At 46.0% G+C, this 22,871-nt stretch overlaps 1 long non-coding RNA gene across 1 annotated transcript in view; it reads left to right on the top strand.

Annotated features, from left to right (window-relative positions):
• Positions 1-283: 283 nt before the first annotated feature.
• LOC143942935 (uncharacterized) overlaps positions 284-22,871 on the top strand; it is a 42,422-nt gene continuing 19,834 nt past the window's right edge. Inside the window, exons 1-2 of the long non-coding RNA XR_013264861.1 lie at positions 284-431; positions 16,520-16,621. This is a non-coding gene — a long non-coding RNA (uncharacterized LOC143942935). The remainder of the gene's footprint in view (positions 432-16,519; positions 16,622-22,871) is intronic.

The following is a 22,871-nucleotide window of genomic DNA, read 5'->3' as shown; positions in this document are numbered from 1 at the left end:
ATGTTCATAAATGGCAGTGTTGTGTACCTGGAGCCATCACTGATCAGCTCCTCCGGGAATATCTGGAGATATAAGAGTGATTTCCATCCTGCGGGGGAGATCACCTCCCACGCCCCCCCCCCCCCCTCCTCACACCATGACAGCAGATCACATGATGCTTCTTCCATCATCCTCTGCACACCGGCCGGTCCTCCCTCTGAAGATGCTCTTGGGATGCTGTGAGCGTCACCGTCGCCCGGCAACGCTCCCTAACAACGCAGCTTAGCAACTGGGTAGCCGCGGCTCCGCCTTCAGGACCAATCGGCTGTCAGCGAGGAGTAGAGCGGCGCGCGGCTGGTGCCGGACTGGGAGAAGTCTGGGGACACGTGTGAGCGCTGACTACCTACCGGGGATGAGCGATGAGAGGTGACTGCGGGGGGATCACATCACAGGTACTTCATAACATCTCCCATACACCTTTCTGCAACTTCTACATCACCAGGCTGACCATACACCATCCGATCTGTACAATCTGCTTCACATCTGTGCGAGGGGGAAGAGCCTGCCCCATTGGATGCAGAGGGTATTCCATAGATTAGATGTGTCCTCCTATAGTTTTGAGAAGTCTGAAGTTGATTGCACATTCAGATTGTAATGTGTTTGATCGGACTTCAGGGTCAAATATTGTACAATCAGATTGTATTGTGTATGGTGATCCTGAAAACTGGTTTAGATTTGTGGGTAGGAGTCATTAAAACATTTCTAGTTCCCCCCAGTATCTGTGACCGGGCTGTTCACATGGTTTGCTTCACCTCTACAGCAAATACTATTCCTCCCATTACACTTGGCAGGCACTAAGACCACCAAACATATTCCAGTGAACATGGAAGAAGTTGTGACAGGGCTTATTACATAGGCACTACCCAGGGGCCCCAGGTGCATGGGGGCCCCATGATAATCTTGTATTACCTCATATTTGTCAACTGTCCCGGATTTGCTGGGATAGTTACACTTTATACCAATCTTCCCCAGGGATGTGTGTGTCCCGACTCCCGGGCAGCATCCCAGAACCTGTACTGTGCCCCCCTGATGCCAGTATCTTGCCCCCTCCTGATCCCAGTATTTAGCCCCCCTGATCCCAGTATCTTGCCCTCCTGATCCGTGTATCTTTCTCTCCTGATCCCAGTATCTTGCCCCCCCCCCACCCCCTCGATCCCAGCATCTTGCCCTCCTGTTCCCAGTATCTTTCTCTCCTGATCCCAGTAACTTACCCTCTTGTTCCCAGTATCTAGCCCCCCTGATCCCAGTATCTAGCCCCCCTGATCCAAGTATCTTTCTCTCCTGATCCCAGTATCTTGCCCCCCGATCCCATTATCTTGCCCCCTGATCCCAGTATCTTGTCCCCTGATCCCAGTATCTTGCCCTCCCAATCCCAGTATCTTGCCCCCCGATCCCATTATCTTGCCCCCTGATCCCAGTATCTTGTCCTCTGATCCCAGTATCTTTTCCCCCGGATCCCACTATCTTTCTCTCCTGATCCCAGTATCTTGCCTTCCTGATCCCAGTATCTTAGCCTCCTGATCCCAGTATCTTGCCCCCCCCCCCCCCCGATCCCAGTATCTTTCTCTCCAGTTCCCAGTATCTTGCCCCCCCGATCCCAGTATTATGCCCCCCGATCACAGTATCTTGCTCCCCAATCCCAGTATCTTGGCCTCCTGTTCCCAGTATCTTGCCCCCCTGATCCCAGTATCTTTCTCTCCTGATCCCAGTATCTTGCCCCCCCCCCTCCCCCGATCCCAGTATCTTGACCTCCTGTTCCCAGTATCTTGCCCTCCTGCTCCCAGTATCTTTCTCTCCTAATCTCAGTATCTTGCCCTCCCGATCCCAGTATCTTGCCCCCCGATCCTGGTATCTTGCCCCCTGATCCCAGTATCTTGCCCCCCTGATCCCAGTATCTTGCCCCCCTGATCCCACTATCTTTCCCTCCTGATCCCAGTATCTTGCCCTCCTGTTCCCAGTATCTTTCTCTCCTGATTCCAGTATCTTGCCCTCACGATCCCAGTATCTTGCCCCCTGATCCTGATATCTTGCCCCCCTGATCCCACTATCTTTCTCTCCTGATCCCAGTATCTTGCCCCCAATCTCAGTATCTTGCCCTCCTGCTCCTGGTATCTAGCCCCCCTGATCCCAGTATCTTTCTATCCTGATCTCAGTATCTTGCCCCCCCCCCCCCAATCCCTCTATCTTGCACTCCTGATCCCAGTATCTTGCCCCCTCCCCCCGATCCTACTATCTTGCCCTCCTGTTCCCAGTATATTTCTCTCCTGTTCCTAGTATTTTTCCCCCCTGATCCCAGTATGTTGCCCTTCCAATCCCAGTATCTTGCCCCCCGATCCCAGTATCTTGCCCTCCTGTTCCCAGTATCTTTCCCCCCTGATCCCAGTATCTTGTCCCCCCCCCCCCGATCCCAGTATCTTGCCCTCCTGTTCCCAGTATCTTGCCCTCCTGTTCCCAGGATCTTTCTCTCCTGATCCCAGTATCTTGCCCCCCAATCCCTGTATCTTGCCCCCGATCCCAGTATATTGTCCACCTGATCCCACTATCTTTCTCTCCTGATCCCAGTATCTTGCCCTTCCCCCTCCCCCTAATCCCAGTATCTTGCCCCCCCCCAGATCCCAGTATCTTGCCCTCATCCCAGTATCTTGCCCCCCTCTCCCTAATCCCAGTATCTTGCCCCCCTCCCCCTAATCCCAGTACCTTGCCCCCCTCCCCCTAATCCCAGTATCTTGCACCCCCATCCCAGTATCCTGCCCTCATGATCCCAGTATCTTTCCCCCCCTCCCCCTAATCCCAGTATCTTGCCCTCATGATCCCAGTATCTTGCCCCCCCTGGTCCCAGTATCTTGTCCCCTCCACAATCCCAATATCTTGCCCTCCTAATCCCAGTATCTTGCCCTCCTGATCCTGGTATCTTGCCCACCTGATCCCAGTATCTTGCCCTTCTGATCCAAGTTTCTTGCCCTCCTGATCCCAGTATCTTGCCCCCCCCCCCCCGATGCGCTGTTAGTCTTTGATTCATGGCATGTTTTCTTATTGTTTAAAATCAATTTTATTGAAAGTACTAATAAATATATGTTAAATTCTATTGATTATTTATACTTTATTCTTGAAAGCAGGTGGGTGCGTATATTGGGGCAGAGTGATAGGGGCCAAGTGCATTACTTTGCCTAGGGGCCTATGATGCTATTAAGACAGCCCTGGGTTGTGAAACATTGGTGTGGCAACTATGGGGTTAAAAACAGGCAGCAAGGATCTCAATCACTGCCTCTGAACAGCGAAGATCGCTTTTCAGCAGCATAGCAGTTTAAACCTAATCTTTCCATACATTGATCAAAATTTGGGCCAATCAGCTGGGATCAGCCAATGTATCAATCCATGTATGGCCATTCCCGTATAAGAGGAGTCAAACTAGCGATCATATCCCATCCAATGAATATGTAGCCAATAGGCTGAGGTGCTGATCAGTGTATGCTGAGAGTGGAGGGGTCTCGCTGTCAGGATACAATAGCTCAAGGCACCCTTTAAAATTATAGACAATCTCAAGGCACCACATTCTAAAAGGTAAAAACTATTCTAATACTTTTACATTATTCGGCAGCATCAATACACATAGGACACCCAACATTAGAGGTGATTTATTCTTCCAAAGCAAATACACTTTTGTACAATGGTACAGACTAGTATTCCAATGTTTCTCTTCTCCCCCAGTTTCTCTCCCTCATTTAGCTAATGTGACCCCAGTGCAGACAGAGAGGGGCACGGGAGGGTCAAACAAGGAGGCAATCAAAAACCTTATCAACACTGATGGCATTACTGGGTGTTAGGATGCCGGTGCCTGGAAGGTTGTAATGGTGCACAATGATAACCTGTGGCTTTGTGTAACTAATAGGCAGGCTTGATCCATGCATCGGCTTGTATACATTTTAGGCAATTTTTAGGCATTTTGCCAAGGCACCCCAGGGTTGAAAAAAATCTGGTTTAATCCACTGTGGCTCTGATATCGTCTTTTTTTCAGAGCTGTTTGACTGGAAGCAATATGAGGCCTCCTCACTGCCTGTTTCACCCATAATGTCGCATCAATGTGCCACAACCGCATGCATTGCGTGGCGTTGGAGGCGCTTCCCCATTCACTAAAAGACAAACCAAACAGCCAAAAAAAACAGGAATATTGCCTTGTACACACGGTCGGACATTCCGACCACAAAATCCATCTGATTTTTTCTGACGGATTTTGTCTGAAACTTGTGTTGCGTACACACAGTCGCACAAAGTTGTCGAAAATCCGATCGTTCTGAACAAGGTGACGTCAAACACGTACGTCGGGACTATAAACGGGTCAGAAGCCAATAGCTTTCATCTCTTAGTCTATTCTAGTACTTGACACTTCCGGGTCTGGGGCACGCGCATTTTCCGCTGGCGACCCGCTATCGCTGTGATCAAACACAGTGGGATCCCAGCAGCGGGTACCGCAGACTCGATGTCTGCTGGCACCCACCGATTAGACAGTACACAGGCAGAATGGCAAACTGCCTATGTAAACAAGGGAGATTGCCGTTCTGTCAGAAGGGAAGGTATTGATCCTGTGTTCCTGCAAAGCAAGAACATAGATCAATGCTTTCCCCTAGTCAAAGCACCTCCCACACAGTGAGAAAGCACAGGCTAGGCACACGTTTAACCCTCAAGCACAAAATCACGTACCTTTACGTGATTTCCTTCTTCAGCTCTGATTGGACACAGCAGGAGCCAATCAGCGGGTCCGGTGGAAGCGATGTCCGCTGGGAACTTGGCAATCATTCAGAGATAGGCAGATTGGTGGTCTTCCTATGTAAACAAGGCAAACCGCCATTCTGCCAGAGGGGAAAATGGAGATCTTCTGTTTCTGCTAAGCAGAAACACAGATCTCTGTTTTCTTTTAGTCAATGTACACCTCCCACAGTTAGAAAGCACTCATAGGGAACACATTCAACCCTTTCATTGTCACTGATGTTACTCCCATTCCCAGCCAGTGTCATTAGTACAGTGACAGTGCATATTTTTAGCACTACCCACTGTATTAGTGTCCCTGGTCTCCAAAAAGTGTCAGTTGATGTTCGATTTGTCCAACACAATATCGCAGTCCTGCTGTAAGTCGCTGATCACTGCCATTACTAGTAATGAATAAATAAAGTAAAAATATCCCATAGTTTGCAGACGCTGTAACTTTTGCGCAAACCAATCAATATACGCTCATTGGGATTTTTTTTAACCAAAAATATGTAGCAGAATACATATTGATCTAAATTGAAGATGACATTTAAAAAAAAAATTTATTGGATATTTTTTATATATTTTTTTCAAAACTGTAGGTCATTTTTTGTTTAAAGCGCAAAAAATAAAAACCGCAGAGGTGATCAAATACCACCTAAAGAAAGCTCTATTTGTGGGGAAAAAAAGGACTTATATTTTATTTCGGTAGAGCATCGCATGACAGCGCAATTGTCAGTTAAAATAATGCAGTGCCCTATCACAAAAAATGGCCTGGTCATGAAGGGGGGTAAATCTTCCAGAGTGGTTAAAATAAGATCTGATAGGTGACTCTACCCACTGACCTCCTAAAACTAAAATGTTCTGAGTAGGTTAAAATGCTAAAAATCTATATGACAGAAATATATTTTATTGCTGGGAGTTTATTATTCAGGTGACTTTTATCTGCGACAAGGCGTCAGATTCCTCTTGCAATGATTTTTATGTTGTATAAATGTATGTTTCATGTTGTCGGTGAAGGTCTCTTTATCGTGTAGGCGGGTTTATCAGGCCGCCAGCATTTACACAGCTGTTAGACAATTCAGTTCACACCGGGGTTGCTAACGTAAGATAATGGATGGATACAACAGCAGAGAGGGTTTGCTAAGTAATAAAAGATCTCTGTATATACAAAGCACACAGTTATATGATTGCACAGACCTAATCTTGTATCTATGTCACTTTTATCATGGCCTCTTGTGTTACAAGCTGAACTCATGACGGATTAAAAACGCCCGTGTGATAATAACTGTCGCCTTCTATTTAATTATATATAATAAATTTGATCCCTAAAATGTCCTATCATTTTTAACATGCCATTTTAATTTAAAAAAAAACTATTTTTGGTATGTTTTAGGGGTCAATTTACGGAGCCCTTTATTTTGAATGGCACCCTACCTAGTGCACTAAGGTGGTTTTCTCCAAGCTGCGGGCTGGATGTGTCACATTTTCTTGCCTTTATCTGGAGCTTGGGGCACTATTCCTTCCACTGACTCCAACAGTGGGGCTTAATTCCACTCAATGACACCAATGATAAGGTACTATTCCTCCCACTGATAAGAGGCATTATTCCTTTCACTGACACCAACAGTGGGGCACAATTCCTCCCACTGACACCAACGATGGGGTATTATTCCTCCCACTGACACCAAAGATGGGGTACTATTCCTCCCACTGACACCAATGATGGGGTACTATTCCTCCCACTGACACCAACAATGGGGTACTATTCCTCCCACTGACACCAATGGTGGGGGTACTATTCCTGCCACAGACATCAATGATGCGGTACTATTCCTCCCACTGACACCAACGGTGGTGTACTATTCCTCCCACTGACACCAATGGTGGGGGTACTATTCCTGCCACAGACATCAATGATGCGGTACTATTCCTCCCACTGACACCAACGATAGGGTACTATTCCTCCCACTGACAGCAATGATGGGGTACTATTCCTCCCACTTAGAGCAGCAATTGGGTATTATTCCTCCCACTGACACCAACAGTGGGGCATAGTTCTACCGACTGACACCAACATTGAGGTACTATTTCTTCCACTGTCAAAAATAATAGGGCATTATCCCTCCCACTGACACTAATTATGGGGTACTATTCCTCCCACTGACACCAACAGTGGGGCATAGTTCCTCCCACTGACACCAATGATGGGGCACTAGTCCTTCAACTGACACCAATGATGGGGCACTATTCCTCCTACTGACACTAATAACAGGGCACTATTCCTCCCTCTGATATCAATGACAGGGAATTATTCCTCCCACTGACAGCAATGATGGGGCACCATTCCTCCCTCTGATACCAATGATGGGGTACTTTTACTCCCACTGACAGCAATGATGGGGCACCACTCCTCCCTCTGATACCAATGATGGGGTACTTTTACTCCCACTGACAGCAATGATGGGGCACCATTCCTCCCACTGACACCAATGATGGACTACTATTCCTCAACTGATAACGACAGGACTCTATTTCACCCACTGAAAGCGAATGTTGCACTATTCCTGCCACTGACACCAAAAATTGGCAAAAAATGGCACTCAGGCAACTACCCTTTAAAAATAGAAAGACGCAATAACAGGATACATATTTATCCCATTATTGTTTGGGTGCATTCACACTTATAAGCGTGCTTTTGTGGTTTTCTTTTGCGTGTAGACGATCATTGCATTTAGTGTTCACATTCATTTTCAATGGGCCAAACAACAAAGCTGCCTCATTTCTTTCCACCACAAGGCAAGGCACGTGTTATTATATGTATTGTTTGGTCTGTGGCAACTGGTGCTCAACATTTCTGGGGAGGTGCAAGCAAACTGAAAAAGTTAACTGTTAGTAATGCAGGGCTGTAAAAGTAATTTATCAGGTAATTATGTATCATTACTGCTAGATAAAACTGTGCCCATCATCTGCAACCTCACTGTGCACATCAAATGCAGCCTCGCTGTGCCCATCATATGCAGCCTCGCTGTGCCCATCATATGCAGCCTCGCTGTGCCCATCATATGCAGCCTCACTGTGCCCATCAGTTTCAGCCTCAATGTGCCCATCATTTGCAGCCTCACTGTGCCCGTCACAGTAGGCCAATCACATCCACATTTCTAGTAAATAAAATAAAACCACTTAACGTAAGGTGTCCTCATCAGAGCCCCCTTTTACATCTGATGTCCCGATCAGAGCCCCCTTTACAGCAGGTGTCCCCCTCAGCATCCTTCTATACATCAGGTGTCCTCATCAGAGTCTCCCTTTACAGCAGGTGCCCCCCCACATCAGGTGTCACCATCAGCATCCCCCTATAAATCAGGTGTCCTCATCAGAGTCCCTCTTTACATCAGGTGTGCCCATCAGAGTCCTCCTTTACACCAGATATCCCCATCAGAGTCCTCCTTTACACCAGATATCACCATCAGAGTCCTCCTTTACATCAGATGTTCCCATCAAAGTCCTCCTTTACATCAGATGTCCCCATCAGAGTCCCCCTTTACATCAGATGTCCCTTTCAGAGTCCCCCTTTACATCAGGTGTCCCCATCAGAGTCCCCCCTTTTTTTCAATTTATAATTTTTATTAGCACCAATTTTAGTTTACAACACCTAGAACAAAAATAACTAAATACATATTGAAAAAAAAAAAATAAACAAAATAAAACAAACAAAAAACAGTAAATAAACCAAGAGGCCAACACACATACACTGTCTATCTTTCTCTTAATTACATCAACACTATTATTCATGTAAATAACTTGTTCCTTTCCCCCCTTCTTCTCTCCCCCAGTTTTACCTACCCCATCCTATATCCATCCACAAGAAGAAATCCCCCCCCTGCAATAAGACCAACAATCATATATATCTATAGGTACGCCTATCTATACAATTTATTTATATCCTAAACTTATCCCTCTACTCTTCCTTTCTCTTTTTCCACCTTTCTTATCCTCCTACCTTTTATTTACTTTCCCTTATTCCACCCTCTTTCACTTATCCTTCCCCACATTTTCTATCATTTGAAAAAGAACCATCCACCCCTGGAGTTCCATCTGTTGCTATTATAAAAGCAGTCATCCTGGGCATGCCCAACCACGAATCCCATATTTTATGAAACTTTTTTATTGACCCCCTATTTCGACAAACCTGCCATTCTTATAATACAATGTCATTAACCTGTAAGCGCCATTCCTCATATGTTGGCACATTCGAGGAAATCCATTTTTGTGCGATTAGCTTGCGTGCAATAAACAACATCTTGGTAATTGCTATCCTAATTGTTGGTATGTATGTTTATTTTTCTAGGCACCCCAGTAAATTTATTTTAGGATCCCTTTGTACCCATGTTTGATATATCCAGTTACTAGTATCAATTATTTTTTGCCAGTAACTAAATAATTTGGGACATTTCCATAGCAGTATGAGGTTCTTCTACACCGGGGCAGTCAGATGTATTTCGTCTACCCCAGTAATACAATTTAACTGGGGTCCTATACACCCTATGGATTATGTATAATTGTGTTAAAGTTTTCTGGGGTGAAACTGATACAGAATGGACTTGTTCCAAAATATTTTGGCAGTGTTCATCTGTTAGATCTCCTAGATTCTTTTCCCATCCCCCTCTAGCTTGACAGGTATCCTTTCCCTGGAGTTGGCCAATTAAATAGCCATATATTTTAGAGATGATGCCCTTTTTCAATTGTATCTTTGCAATTAGGTCTATTAACGGCATATTTTAAATTGGATCTAAAAAGCATTAGACATGTGCGTTTCGTTCCGTACGAATCTCAAATTCGTACGAATTTCCCTAAATTTGTACGCTCGGGAGGATCCGAAATACGAATTGCTATGCGTCCGAATTTTGTACACATTACGAACTTTTATTTACGAATTTCGGATCAGTTGTTGTCGCATCGACGACTCAGTCATTATGCTTATTATGAGGGACTCCCACCATCCCTGTGCTATGCTGATTTCCTCCTGGGGCTATACCTCTGCTGTTCTCATTATGAGGGGTTTCCACCATTCCTGTGCTGTTCTGACATACTGAGCACAGCAGGGGTATAGCCCCAGGAGGAAGTCAGCACAGCACAGGGATGGTGGGAGCCCCGCATAATGAGCACATGGCTGCCATGCACAGCTGCTCCAGTTTTGATCCCCCGCACTGTACGGGGTCACTGGAAATTGTTTGGTGTTACCAAGCATGTGCTCTCCGCACATTCCCGGTGACCCCAAACAGTGTGGGGTGATCTATCGAAACTGGAGCAGGCGAAAACTGGACCAGTGGTGCATGGCAGACAATCCGCTTCTCTCTTTCATTTTCAAATCTTAACGGAACGAACTGAAGAGAAGCTGATTGGTTGCCATGGGCAACTGCTCCAGATTCTGTTCGCTCCAATTTTGATCAATTTCCCTAAATGTCTTTTTATCTGTTCTAGCAGTCATCATATGTGTAAATGAGAAGAATGGTGGGGGCACATTGGAGCATATCAGGATACATTGGGGCACATCAGGGCATATTGGAGCACATTGGGGCACATCAGGGCATATTGGGCACATTGGGGCACATCAGGGCATATTGGAGCACATTGGGACACATTGGGGAACATCAGGGCACATCAGGACATATTGGAGCACATTGGGGCACATCGGGGCACATCAGGGCATATTGGAGCACATTGGGGAACATCAGGGCACATTGGGTCACATCAGGGCATATTGGAGCACATTGAGGCACATTGGGGAACATCAGGGCACATTGGGGAACATCAGGGGACAGCGTTTACCAGCCAGCATGCAGAGTAGCGCAGGAAGCGTGTGTAATAAGTTCTCTCTCTGCTCCTTCCTAGTGGCACCTCCTCTCCTCTCATCCATTCCAGATGATGTCACAAGCAAATAGGGGTAGATTAAAAGCGAGGGGAGGGATTATGTGGAGGGACAGGGACCAACTACTAAGACCAAATGGCCATCTCTGCTGCAGACAGTCAGTTCAAGGAATGTTCAGAGTGAGGGAGGGGTACCCCAGCTTTGGCAAATTGATTTTCAAAAATGCTAACTGCTCCATTAGCTGGGGGGACAGCTGGGATCTTTGGGGTGACAGGATGTTTCCCGTCACAGAAAACACCCGCTCACTCTGGACACTTGTCGGAGGACAGGGCAGTAGCTCCTTAGCAATATCTGCGAGGGCAGGCCACTCCTCGCTCTTCTCCTGCCAAAAAAACATTGGATCTGTGGTGGGGTGCACTGGTGGTGCTGACAAATAGGACATGACAACCTCCTTTGCCGATATGGGTTTCTTGGGGTGCACTATGCTGCAGGTTCCCATTAGGGTGTCAAGTGCCTCAGCCAAGACAGAAGATGCTCTGCTGGCAGGAGCTCTGCTCACTTCACTAGATGATACATGGGAGAGGGGGTCTTCAATATCTTCTTCCTCCTCTTCCTCTTCTCCCAGCCTTACCATCTGCCTTTCCCTCTGACGCACCCTGTCGATTAGTCTGTCCCGCCATGTTGTCAGAGCACTACACTGCACAGCCATTTTGCCTTTGATGCGAGGGTCACACATGGCAGCCAGCATCAGTTCTGCGCAAGAGGCGGTCAACTCCTGCGTGCGCCTGCCCAACTCCCATCAGAAATGTGTTTAGCAGAGCCAACACATCAGGTTGAGGGCCACCACCAGGCAAAGGTTCCTCAGCCAACTTGAACCGCTCCAATTTGCTCTGAAGGTGATTGAAGTGTGGGAGCACATGACCAATGCTGGCATCCTCGCGGCTTAGGTGTTCTGTGACAGAGAGGAAAGGTTTGAGGACTGCCACAATCTGCCCAATTATGGCCCAGTCCTCCCTGCCTAAAGGTCTCTCTATGCCAATGTTATGATCACAGGCCATGGCATGGAGAGCCTTCTGCTGCTCAAGGATGTGTTCCAGCATTGCTAGGGTTGAATTCCACCTAGTCCCCACATCCTGTTTTAGGCAGTGTTCTGGAAGGCCTGCCTTACTCTGTTCTACCCTGAGGAGGTGGCTGTCCCTCACACTCCGATGGAAGTGGCCAGCCATCTTCTGACAAGAGTCCACCACTTTGGACAGCCTTCCATTGCCACCAGAAATGGTCTCCAGCAACCGAAAACTGTCAGTTACCACCTGGTGGAGAAGGTGGGCTGAGCAGCGCACACCCACAAAGCTGCCATCCCTTACAGCCTTGACCATGTTGCTGCCTCCATCAGTGACAACATAGCCAATCCGGTAGTTGCTGTCTGCCTGTCCAAACCACTGCAACAACATTTTCTGCAGGGCTTGCAGGATGTTTCGCGCTGTGTGCTTTTCATCAAGCACCTCAGCGTGCAAGAGGAAGGAACGGTGCCCATGTTTGTCAACTGCTGACGAGGATCCAGATGTTTGAACTACATTATGGGACACCTTGGCCTGCCACCAATGTGCCGTTAGGGACAGGAAGGCATGCTGGACACTACACGCACTCCACAGGTCAGGGGTCAGGTGCACTGCCTGTCTACCTACCCTTCCAATCTCCTCCTTGAGCACCCCGACACAAGACCTGTATAAGGCTGGCACCACAGTTTGGCTGAAGGTCTTACGTGATGGCACACGGTACTGTGGTGCAACAGCCTGCATCAATTGCTTGAAGGGCTCACCTTTCACCATGTTGAAAGGTGCTCCTCCAACTGCAATGAGCTGGCCAATCAGGCGTGTTATTTTATGCACTGGAGACATACCCTTACTCTGAAAGCCACCAAAATCTTCCAGGGTGGCCTGGCTGGTATGGATTGGATGCACGGTGGTAACAGCATTATTTTCTGCCTTATACTGGCTGGTGGTGCTGGCACTCATGGTGGCTGTGGCGGTGCCACTATTGGTTCCCCTTTTGGTGTTTGGAGGAGTGGCCATAATACTTTTCTCCCCTAACAGCACTGCATGGTGGTGCACACGCATGTGCTGGTTCATGCCACTATTACTGAGATGCCCTATGTCTTGGCCCGGGCTGACCTCCATGCCACAGTGATTGCATTTGGCCTTCTGGCCGACAACAATTCTTTTAAAATGCTGCCAAATGCTGGAACGGCAGCCACCCCCTCGGACACTGCCTGATGGAATCCCTTCCACTGCAGTGGTCACACTCTCTTTCTGAGGTTCGGCAGGAGCAGAAGGAAGAGACCTGAACATCCCAGGTATTTTGGGTTCTGTGATGGATTGAGGTCTAATGGTTGCATTGGCCCATTCTGATGCTGGAGGCTTAGAAAGCACTTGGGCAGGGGTCTTTTCAGGAGAAAAAAGTAGTGGGGACTGAGGGGAGATACTTTCTGAGCTGTCGGTGGTGCCAACATGGGTAGAGTGCTGGAAATTAAATTTGTCTACAACAATGTCAGGAAAGCCTGCTTCCACCTCTTTCACGTTGTCAAGGGAACAGTGATCATTAGAAGCAGTAAACTCTGTCTCCTTGCTGACCACTGCCAAGCTCCCTGTAGTGCTGATGGTGATGGCACTGGCAGCAATGGTGGTGGTGACATCATCATGAGCCTCGGCCTCCTGACATGTTTCCTGCTGCATGGCCAGGATCTCCAGCTTTGGCTGCACAAATGTATGTGCACTGGGAACCCCTTTGGCCTGCCCTCTTCCATAAAAGGTACCAATGGGCAGCATGCTACCATCAGCAGTGGCAGAGGTGGTAGCGCCACTTTTGCTATGAATTGTGCTGCTGATTCTAGGAGGTAAATCCTGGAACAAATGTCTGCTGTTAGCCAGGCTCTTTACCACCAGCAGTCTTCACTCCCGTTCGCCTCAGCTTGAGCTCAGAGGGCGCAGAGACAGAACGTCCCACTTGCTGCTCCTGTACACAGCTCATAGCTCTCCCTCTCCCAGCAGCACTCTTAGACCCCTTTCACACCAGGGCGTTTTGCAGGCGCTATAGCGTTAGAAATAGCGCCTGCAAAACGCCCTAAAGAAGCTGCACCATTGTGTGTAGTGTGAAAGCCCCGAGGGCTTTCACACTACAGTGGTGCGCTGGCAGGACGTCAGAAAAAAGTCCTGCCAGCAGCTTCTTTGGAGCGGTGTGTTTACCACTCCTCCACCGCTGCTGCCCATTGAAATCAATAGCGGCGTTTTACCGCCGACGCAAGGTGAGGTGTGGTGTGAAAGGGGTCTTACTGCTTTTTTGGCCTTGTTTTGCTGCTCATTTTTCCTTTGAAAGTTAGAAAAATGTAGACAAAAATAAATAAATATGATTTTGATTGCAGCAAGCTAACACCAAAATCACCAAATGTACAAAAAATATATTATACCAACAGAAAATAACAAAATATTAACTAAATGAAACAAGAAATGAAAAAAAAAAAAGATCTCTCAAAACCAACCAAAAAAACAAATAAAACCAGAAACTAAACACTAACAGATGATACACTCGCAAACTACAACAGATATAAACTAAAATGAACAATGAAAAACTAAGGATTACAAAGATATTCGCTCAGATGCATAGAGAAATAATCGTGTGATCTGCTCCACTACACTAACTAACCCACAAAGGGAAGTCACATGATCGGGCCCGCCCTGTAGGCCTCAGCAGCAGAAGAAAACCACTGATTGGTCAACCAAGTCACTTGTTGTTTCCGTAGTAATGAAATTTGGACATATTGTCATATTGAAGTACCGTATATATTTTTTCCTTGAAATTCATTGTAAAGAACGTTCGTACAAGTTAACGAACCTAACGACAATTCATTTTTCGTACGAATTGAAATAGAATTTCGGACATGAAATACGAAGTACGAATTAATTCTAATACGAACTGGAACCGAACAGAACAAAACAAATTTATTGACGGCGCCCATGTCTATAAAGCATGTCTTAATTGTAAATATTGAAAAAAGGTGTTGGGGGAAGGAAATATTCTTTTTGTAGTTCTTGATATGTTTTTAGAACCCCATCAGAGTATAATTGTTCAATATATATCCTTTCCATACCCCAAATCCTTCTAGTTTATATATATCCTTATACTTTATATTCTGCCATAGAGGCTTATAAAACTGAAATGTCTATATATTGCATTTCATTTCCTGGCATACTCTGTTCATCAACACTAAGGTGGTCTTTGTATAGCGTTTCCAATGGATCCAGATTCCAATTGAGCTATTAAATGATTACAAGAGGGTCGAGCCAAAGGTATTGATTGAATTGGGTCCATCCTGTCTACATTACCCCGTACCACCATCTGTTGCAGTTGAGAAGAAGTAAAATACAACTTTGCATTTGGCACAGCAAGTCCTCCCTTATCGTTGGGAAGTTGTAATGTAGGAAGCTTAATTATACCCTTAATTTTACCCTTCCATAGCAGGATACGGAACAGGGAATCTATTTTTTTTTTTTTTCACCATTTAAGGGGAATCCACATAGGAGAATTATGTAGAATATGAAGTAACTGAGGGCCCCAGAACATTTTAATCAAATTTGCACGTCCTACCAGTGATAAAGGTAATTTAGTCCATATTCTACTCTTTGCCTAAAATTTATCTAAAAGTGGTGTCAAATTTTGATTAAAATATTCCTCGATTTTAAAGGAGACCCCCTTCATATCACATATCCCCATCATAGTCCTCCTTTACATCAGATATCCCCATTAGAGTCCCCCTTTACATTAGATGTCACCATCAGAGTCCTCCTTTACATTAGATGTCCCCAGCAGGGTCCTCCTTTACATTAGATGTCACCATCAGATGAGAGGACCCGTTTGCAATAGATGTCACCATCAGATGAGAGGACCCGTTTGCAATAGATGTCACCATCAGAATCCTCCTTTACATTAGATGTCACCATCATATCAGAGCCTCTGTTTACATTAGATGTCACCATCAGATCAGAGTCCTTCTTTACATCAGATGTCTCCCCTCTCCCCCTTGTACTCATAGCTCTCACACAAGTCGCCAGTCATCTACCTTCAGAGCTGTGAGTTTGAGTCAGAGAAACCGGAAGTGAAGGCACAGGACCTGCCAATCACATACCACAGCAGGGAGCAATGACAGAGGGGGTGTTCAGGGCGCAGAGCTCAGCACCCCGAGGTCTTTCTAATGGTAGCCAATAGAGATTCTTGTTTGCAATCACGTGATTGCAAACATGTCATGCTTCCCATAGCAGCTGTTTGTCTCGCGCCCTGCACACACTTAAAATGACCATTATTTATTTATTTATTTTTGTACATGATTGCAGCACATCATGCTTCCCATACAACCATGTGTCCGGCATCCCGCACACACTTAAAGGGCCAGTATTTTTTCTTTTAATCTTTAATGATGAGTAGCTTTGGGGGGGGGGGGGGGGGCTCTGTGTGGTGTGCAACAGTGAGTGCAATCTTATCCTGTTTGGTTTATAATCTGCCTTGATGTAGATGCTTTAATTTTGCTAGATGGTGGAGGCTGAGAACACATGGAAGTCCATGTAGACAGGTGAATCCACTAAAGGGATCTGTTTTTAGACCTTGATCTGAGTGTGGAAAATGAATAGTAATTAAAGTTGTTTGCACATTGTTAATTCACCTCCATGTGACCGAGCTGTCATTAGACAACATTACAGGTAGGAATAGCCCACAGCTCATTAATGTTACTGTTGTGGCACCTGGGGGCTGTTGCATCATCATTTTCCTATCGGGTTTATTATAGTAGGATGTACACTTATGTTTCTTTATGTTCAACAGGTGAGCTTATAAAGAGATGCTTACAGTGTGCTGCGAATGGTTGGGACACGTTGCTGATGGGTCCTGAATGAGATGCGCTGTGGATTGATCTGTGACTTCCAGGTGGGTGAAAACCTAATTCTGATTCGTGTAGATACCTGGTGCCCAACGTATTGCCCAAGGGTCGCATGCTTCCACTGATACTGCATGGTTCAAAGGGCCCTGGTAGACATAATTTTTTGTCTTGCTTACTCTAGGCAGTGAGGGAAAATATTCTAAAAATGGTTTCTAGTAGTTAAATGGTTTGGTTTATTTCTTTACATGATCTTACTTTTCTTTGCTGTCAATTTTATTTTTATGTTTTTTTCCTCTGATCTTTTATAATAGATCCTGCTAAAATGTGGCACAAGTAATTTTGTTGAAAGCACAAGCATTGGTCCATTAATAGGTAGGGATGGGCCAAATGGACCCCTGTTTGGTTCGCACCAGAACTTTCGAACACCGCAAATGTTCGGACCCGAATAACAAACCCCATTAAAGACAATGGGACCTTAACGTTAAAAATCAGAAGTGCCCATTTTGAAGGCTTATATGCAAGTAATTTGGCATACAATGGTTATAGGGGTCTGGGTCCTGCCCCGGGGGACATGTATCAATAAAATAAAAAGTTTGTGAACAATTTCATTTTTAACTGAGCAGTGATTTTTTTGATTTTTAAAGTGAAAGCATAAAAATGAAAAAAAATCCTTCCAATATAGTGCCTGGTTTATTATGCCGCGTACACACGAGCGGATTGTATGGCGTACTTAGTCCGTCGAAACACATTTCAGCGGACAATCCGCTCGTGTGTGGGCTTCAGCGGACTTTTTCAGCGTGCAGTCCGGAGTACTAAGTATTTCAGTTTTTTCGAAATTCTGTCCGTCGTACTTTGGTTTCAGCGGACAATACGGTCGTCAGTATGCTAGTTCGATGGACTAAGAATGGCGCATGCCCAGAAAGGATTTACACGGCGGAAGGGTGCTTTGCTGTGTCTTGGACTTCCTATTTCTAGTCCCGTCGTACGTGCTGTACACGTCATCACGCAAGCTTTCGACGGACTGTTTGTGTATCCGTGTGTGGTCAAGTCCGTTCAGTGGAAAGTACGACGGACTGTCCGTCGGATTGTATGACGGACTAAGTACGCCATACAATCTGCTCATGTGTACGCGGCATAAGTCTACCTGTAAAGTGGCAGATCTGTACCATGTCTAGAATCTGCTGCAGCAATAATTGCATTTATAAAGCCAAAAAAAAAATCTTTATTTTGCTCAGCAACAGCTGGGTAGCCATTGTTTATGATGAGGCCACAATGTAGTGCACTGGGAACAAGATTAGAGATTTTTTTGTTATTTTCTGGTGTTACTTTGACTTTGGATCGAAGTAACGGGTGCGTAAAAATTGGTCTTTGGGTGTCGTGGCGCCTTCCCACCGTAACCCTATAGAGAAACTCTTGATGGAAGCAAGAATTTGCCTTAATGTAAAAATTTTTAATGATATGCACCTGTCAAACAGGTGCTGAAAAATTGGTCTTTGGGTGTTCATTTTTCCCATGAAACCTATACCAAATACATTCTTCCAGATGAAATGATTGAACACCCTCAAAGCTAGGCAGCCCCGAAGTCCTGCAGAGATTCCACATCTCAAAAAAGACTTAATCAGTGACATCAACATCAGGGCCTTCATCGCTGGTAATCCAGGACTGATTAATTTTTTGTAAAAGTCACACGGTCCACGGAGTCTGTGAATAGATGCGCTCTATGATCAGCACTGAATGCCCATTCTGAAAGCACGCTGGATGCAGGGTAGCACATCAACTCGATAGCATACTGGGCAAGTTCTGGCCAGGGGCTCTATTCTCATGACCCAGTAAGTCAGTGGATCGTCAGCTGGAAAGCTCTCCATCTCTGTTTTGGCCCCGAGGTAATCATCAACCATGTGATGCAGACGCTGCCGATGGGATGTGGAAGCTGACAGCCCTGGGCGGCGAGGACTAAAAAAATTCAAAAATGCCTCACTTAGGCGGACACCTTCTTAAAGTGGGCCTTGAGAGGAAAGGAAGTCCTTCTCTTCTGCCTGCTGATCTGACTCCAGTGCCCTGTCCATAATGCCATGCATGAGTCTTCTCCAGCAGGAAAACAACAGGGTTGTCTCACTGATGCATGCACTGTCACGGCTCACCATCCTTGTGGCCTCCTCAAATGGTGACAATACAGCGCATGCATCCTTAAAGTGGTTGTAAACCCCTTACAACCCCCTTTTTGCTACAGGTAAGCCTTATTACCTGGATATCTCCTAAACCTGAACGGTTTGGGAGATCTGTACCCTGTATTTGCATGTGTCATCAGCAGATGCACACTGAAGCAAACTGAAGTACGAAGCAAACTGAAGTACGTGCTGCTGCTTCAGTGAGTGTGCTGTTACCAGCGGCTCCCACGAGTGACATCATTGCGGCTCCGGCCAATCACAGCGCCGGATACCCGGAAGTAACTCTGGGAGCAATGTCAGCAATGTCAGCCTCCTGAACGGTGTACAAGGACGGCTGCGGGGGCTTCGATCTCAGGTAAGTAATTCATCATGAGCTAGTATGCTATGCATACTAGCTCATTATGCGTTTGTCTTGCAGGTTTTTTTTCCTTGGGTTTACAACCACTTTAATGATCAGCAATTGGCATGGGAAAGAAAAGCCGAGGCGGCCTGAGCCTGACGTTGTGCCATATTAGCACAGGTACTCATTGACGGCCCTCTGCTGCATATATAGCTGCTGCAGCATTGCCAAAGTCGAGTTCCACCTGGTGGGCATGTCACAAATCAGGCGGTTTACAGGCAGGTGGAATTCCTGCTGAATTTCAGCCAACCGAGCACTGGCTGTGTATGACCACCTGAAATGGCTACAGACTCTTCTGGCCAGCTTTAGCACATCTTGCAACTCTGGGTACGTATTTAGGAAATGCTGCACTGGTGCCAATTGATGACATGTGCCAGGCATGGCACATGTGTCAACTTTCCCTGTCTATGGGTAGACAGGAGGTTTGAGCCATTATCGCACACCACCATTCCTGGCTCCAGCTGGTGTGGTGTGAACCACCTCTGGGCCTGTCGCTAGAGATGTTAGAAACTCTGCTTTGGTGTGGTTCCTGTCCCCTAAACACAACAGCTGAAGCACTGCATGGCACCTTTTAGCCTGACTCGTGGAATAGCCCTTTGAACACTTAGGGGGTACCTGATGTTCATAGGACAATTCTGCAGAGGTGGGCATGGAGGTGGAGGAGGAGTAGAGCTCACAGGTCTGGCATCATCATCACCAGCTGTATGGAGACATGGGGGCATAACAAGCTGCAGCATCGAGCCCTGTCCTGCATCCTTTCAAGTTGCAAGCAGCGTTACCCAGTGTGCTGTGAACGAAAGTCTTAGTTAGACTTTCTGGTGACTGTATATATAAGAGCCTTTCTGGGCAATCCTTGTAGAGAGTGCAGCTCCGCCAATTTTCCAGGAAACACATGCAGCCTTTAAATCCCTTCTCTTCCACCATGTCTTCAGTTATTGTGTGGTCTCTGACATGCTGGAAAACAAAGCACAGAAAACCACAAACAACCATGATAGACACTTAAAACCATTTCTAAAGATAAAAGGGAGGGAAGTAGCAGTTGTCCTTGGAGACCCTTGGAGAGGATAACTGAGAAACTTAACATTGGAGAGGATAACCATGAAACTTACTCTAGGGTGGGACTACTGCCGGCAGTACCTTCCTGCTGAAGGCTTGATCTGCGGTGGACAGCAAGTCCAACCTATAATGTCGGAGAAATGTTGACTAGTTGGACCAAGTGGCAGCTTTGCACATTTGGTCAGGCATAGCACCAGCCCTTTCTGTCCAGTAAACTGCCGTTGATCTTGTAGAATGAGCAGAAATACCTGAGGGGGGTATTTCTCCCTTCACTTTATAGGCCTCCGTGATTGTCCATCTAAGCCATCTGCCCAGCGTGCTTTTGGGAGCTTTCTCCCCTTCATGTGAGCCTGAGAAAATCACGAAGAGAGCGTTTGATTTTACTGCATTCTAAGGTGACCCTTAGAAAGTGTAGCAGGAACCTCCTCACATCCAATGTGTGGAAAGCTTCTTCTCCTGGGTTGGCAGGAGCTGAGGAGAAAGTGGTCAAGACTATTTCCTGTGAACAGTGAAAAGTCGAAGAAACCTTAGGCAGGAAAGCTAGATCTGTTTGAAGGATTACACTGTCTGAAAGAACATTTAGAAAATGTTCTGTGACTGCCAGGGCCTGAAGCTCGCTGACTCTTCTTGTTGACGCGATGGCTACCAAAATAATAGTTTTAAGGACTACGTTTTTTAAGGATGCTTCGGGTTCAAACGGAGCTCCCGCGAGACCCTTTAAAATAACAGACAAATCCCAACTGGGAAAAACTTTAAGTGACACTGGCTTATTTTGTGCATGTTCCCTAAACAATCTTGAAATTAAGACCTCTCTGGATAGTCTTCTAAAAAAAAAAAAACGATACAGCCGCCACCTGGGTTTTCAGGCTTCTGGCTGCCAGTTCCTTCTCAATCCGTCATGGAGAAATTCTCTTTGGAGTCCACGAAAAACAACAGGTCATCCAGGTATGGAATGACCGAAATCCCTCTTAGCTTCAGAGGCTCCAGGGCTTCTGCCATTATTTTTGTAAAGATCCTGGGAGAGGATGAAAGTCTGAACGGCAGAGCTCTTAATTGGAGATGCCAAACTGAAGTCCCCAGGTTGAAGGCTAGGCGGTGAAAGCGTTGGGAAGCTTGAGCTATCAGGACATATAAATAGGAGTCCCTTAGATTTAGGAATGCCATGAAACAGTCTGGAGTTAGCAACTTCATTATTGAATGGATCGTGTCCATCCGGAAATGTTTGGAACAGATTGATCCGTATAGGATTTTTAAATTCAGAATCAACTGATACTTTCCCGAAGGCTTTTTCACCAAGAAGATGTGGGAATAGAAGCCTCTGCCTTCCTGATGTTTTGGGACCTGGATAATCACCTCTTGTTGAATCAGATCTTGTAGCAGGCTCATCATTGCAGAAGCTTTTTGTTGGTCCTTTGGAAGGGTCATAACATAAAATCTGCTTGGGGGGCCTCTGAAAACTCCAGACTGTATCCCTGGGAGATGACGTTCTTCCTCAACCTCAGATCCAGGGGACTGCAGAGGGACTTGTCTCTGCTTGCATGACAGAGGATGAGGAAGATAAGGAAGTTTTAGTAAGCCAGTCCACCACCTCCTTTGCATGCTGTAGCTGGATAGCACAGGCAAACTCACTAAACAGAGGAAATGATGCCCTGCCTGGGGACTGATCACCACGTCCACCTTTGCCTGTGGGCACATTTGTTGCTGGCCCCCTTACAATGCCAAAGGAACATCTGCCTCTCCTTGCTGTTCTCCCAGACATTATTGGGAGGGAGGGGGCAGTGCTTATAAGCAAAGGTAAAGAAGACGTGGAAATCTGTACGTAAATGCACTTTAATCAATGTAAAGTGGTATTTGGTGCACTTTAATTTGAGTTCTCACACTACATAGAAACACTCCATGGATACATTATAATATACTGCAATATAATGCGCCAAACGTACAGTGACGCATAGAACTATATGACATTAAACTTGCAGTAACGCAGACAGAAGTAAAGGGCGCTAAACTCGCACAAAACTATTCTTTATGGCGTTAAAATGGCAGTAACGCACACAAAACTATATGGGCTTAAACTGGCAGTAACACACACAGAAGTAAATGCCGTTAAATTGTCAGTAACGCAATCAAATAGATGGTGTTCAACCGTCACTACACTGACGCTATCTGAACTGTCCCTACTTTAGCTATACACTAATGTCAAGTTTACTGACATGGTCTCACTACACTACAGTGAAACTATCTGAGCTGTCCCTATTCTAGCTGCACAATATGCAAAGCTGAATGATGGTCACCCTCACTACACTCACACTATTCCTAGGCTGACACTAAGCTAATATTCTACACTGGCAATTGAGGCAAAATAGCACAGTATAACACACTAACTAATACCACTGAACAGAGCCCTGTTCTATCTCTTTCCATGCCAAAATCACACTGAAAATGGCTGCCATTGAAAGAATACTTTTATACCGTGGGGCAGGAATACGTCATGATTGGATAAAGTCATGATGACAGTGTCCAATCATGACTCTGACAGCGCTCTGTGCCCTGATTGGCTGAAGCTTTCACTGCTTTAGCTAATCAGGGCTCGCAATGCATGGTTTAGCACCGCAATGCATTGTGGTCAGTTCAGGGGGCCGAACGTCCGAACAACGAAAGATTGGCCCAAACTTA

The sequence above is a fragment of the Lithobates pipiens genome, unplaced genomic scaffold, assembly GCF_037356315.1.
Source record: "Lithobates pipiens isolate NorthernLeopardFrog02 unplaced genomic scaffold, aLitPip1_a1.2 Scaffold_30, whole genome shotgun sequence".
Lineage (NCBI taxonomy): Eukaryota > Metazoa > Chordata > Amphibia > Anura > Ranidae > Lithobates > Lithobates pipiens.
The sequence above is the reverse complement of the archived record's forward strand: the minus strand, read 5'-3'. Positions and strand labels throughout refer to the sequence as shown.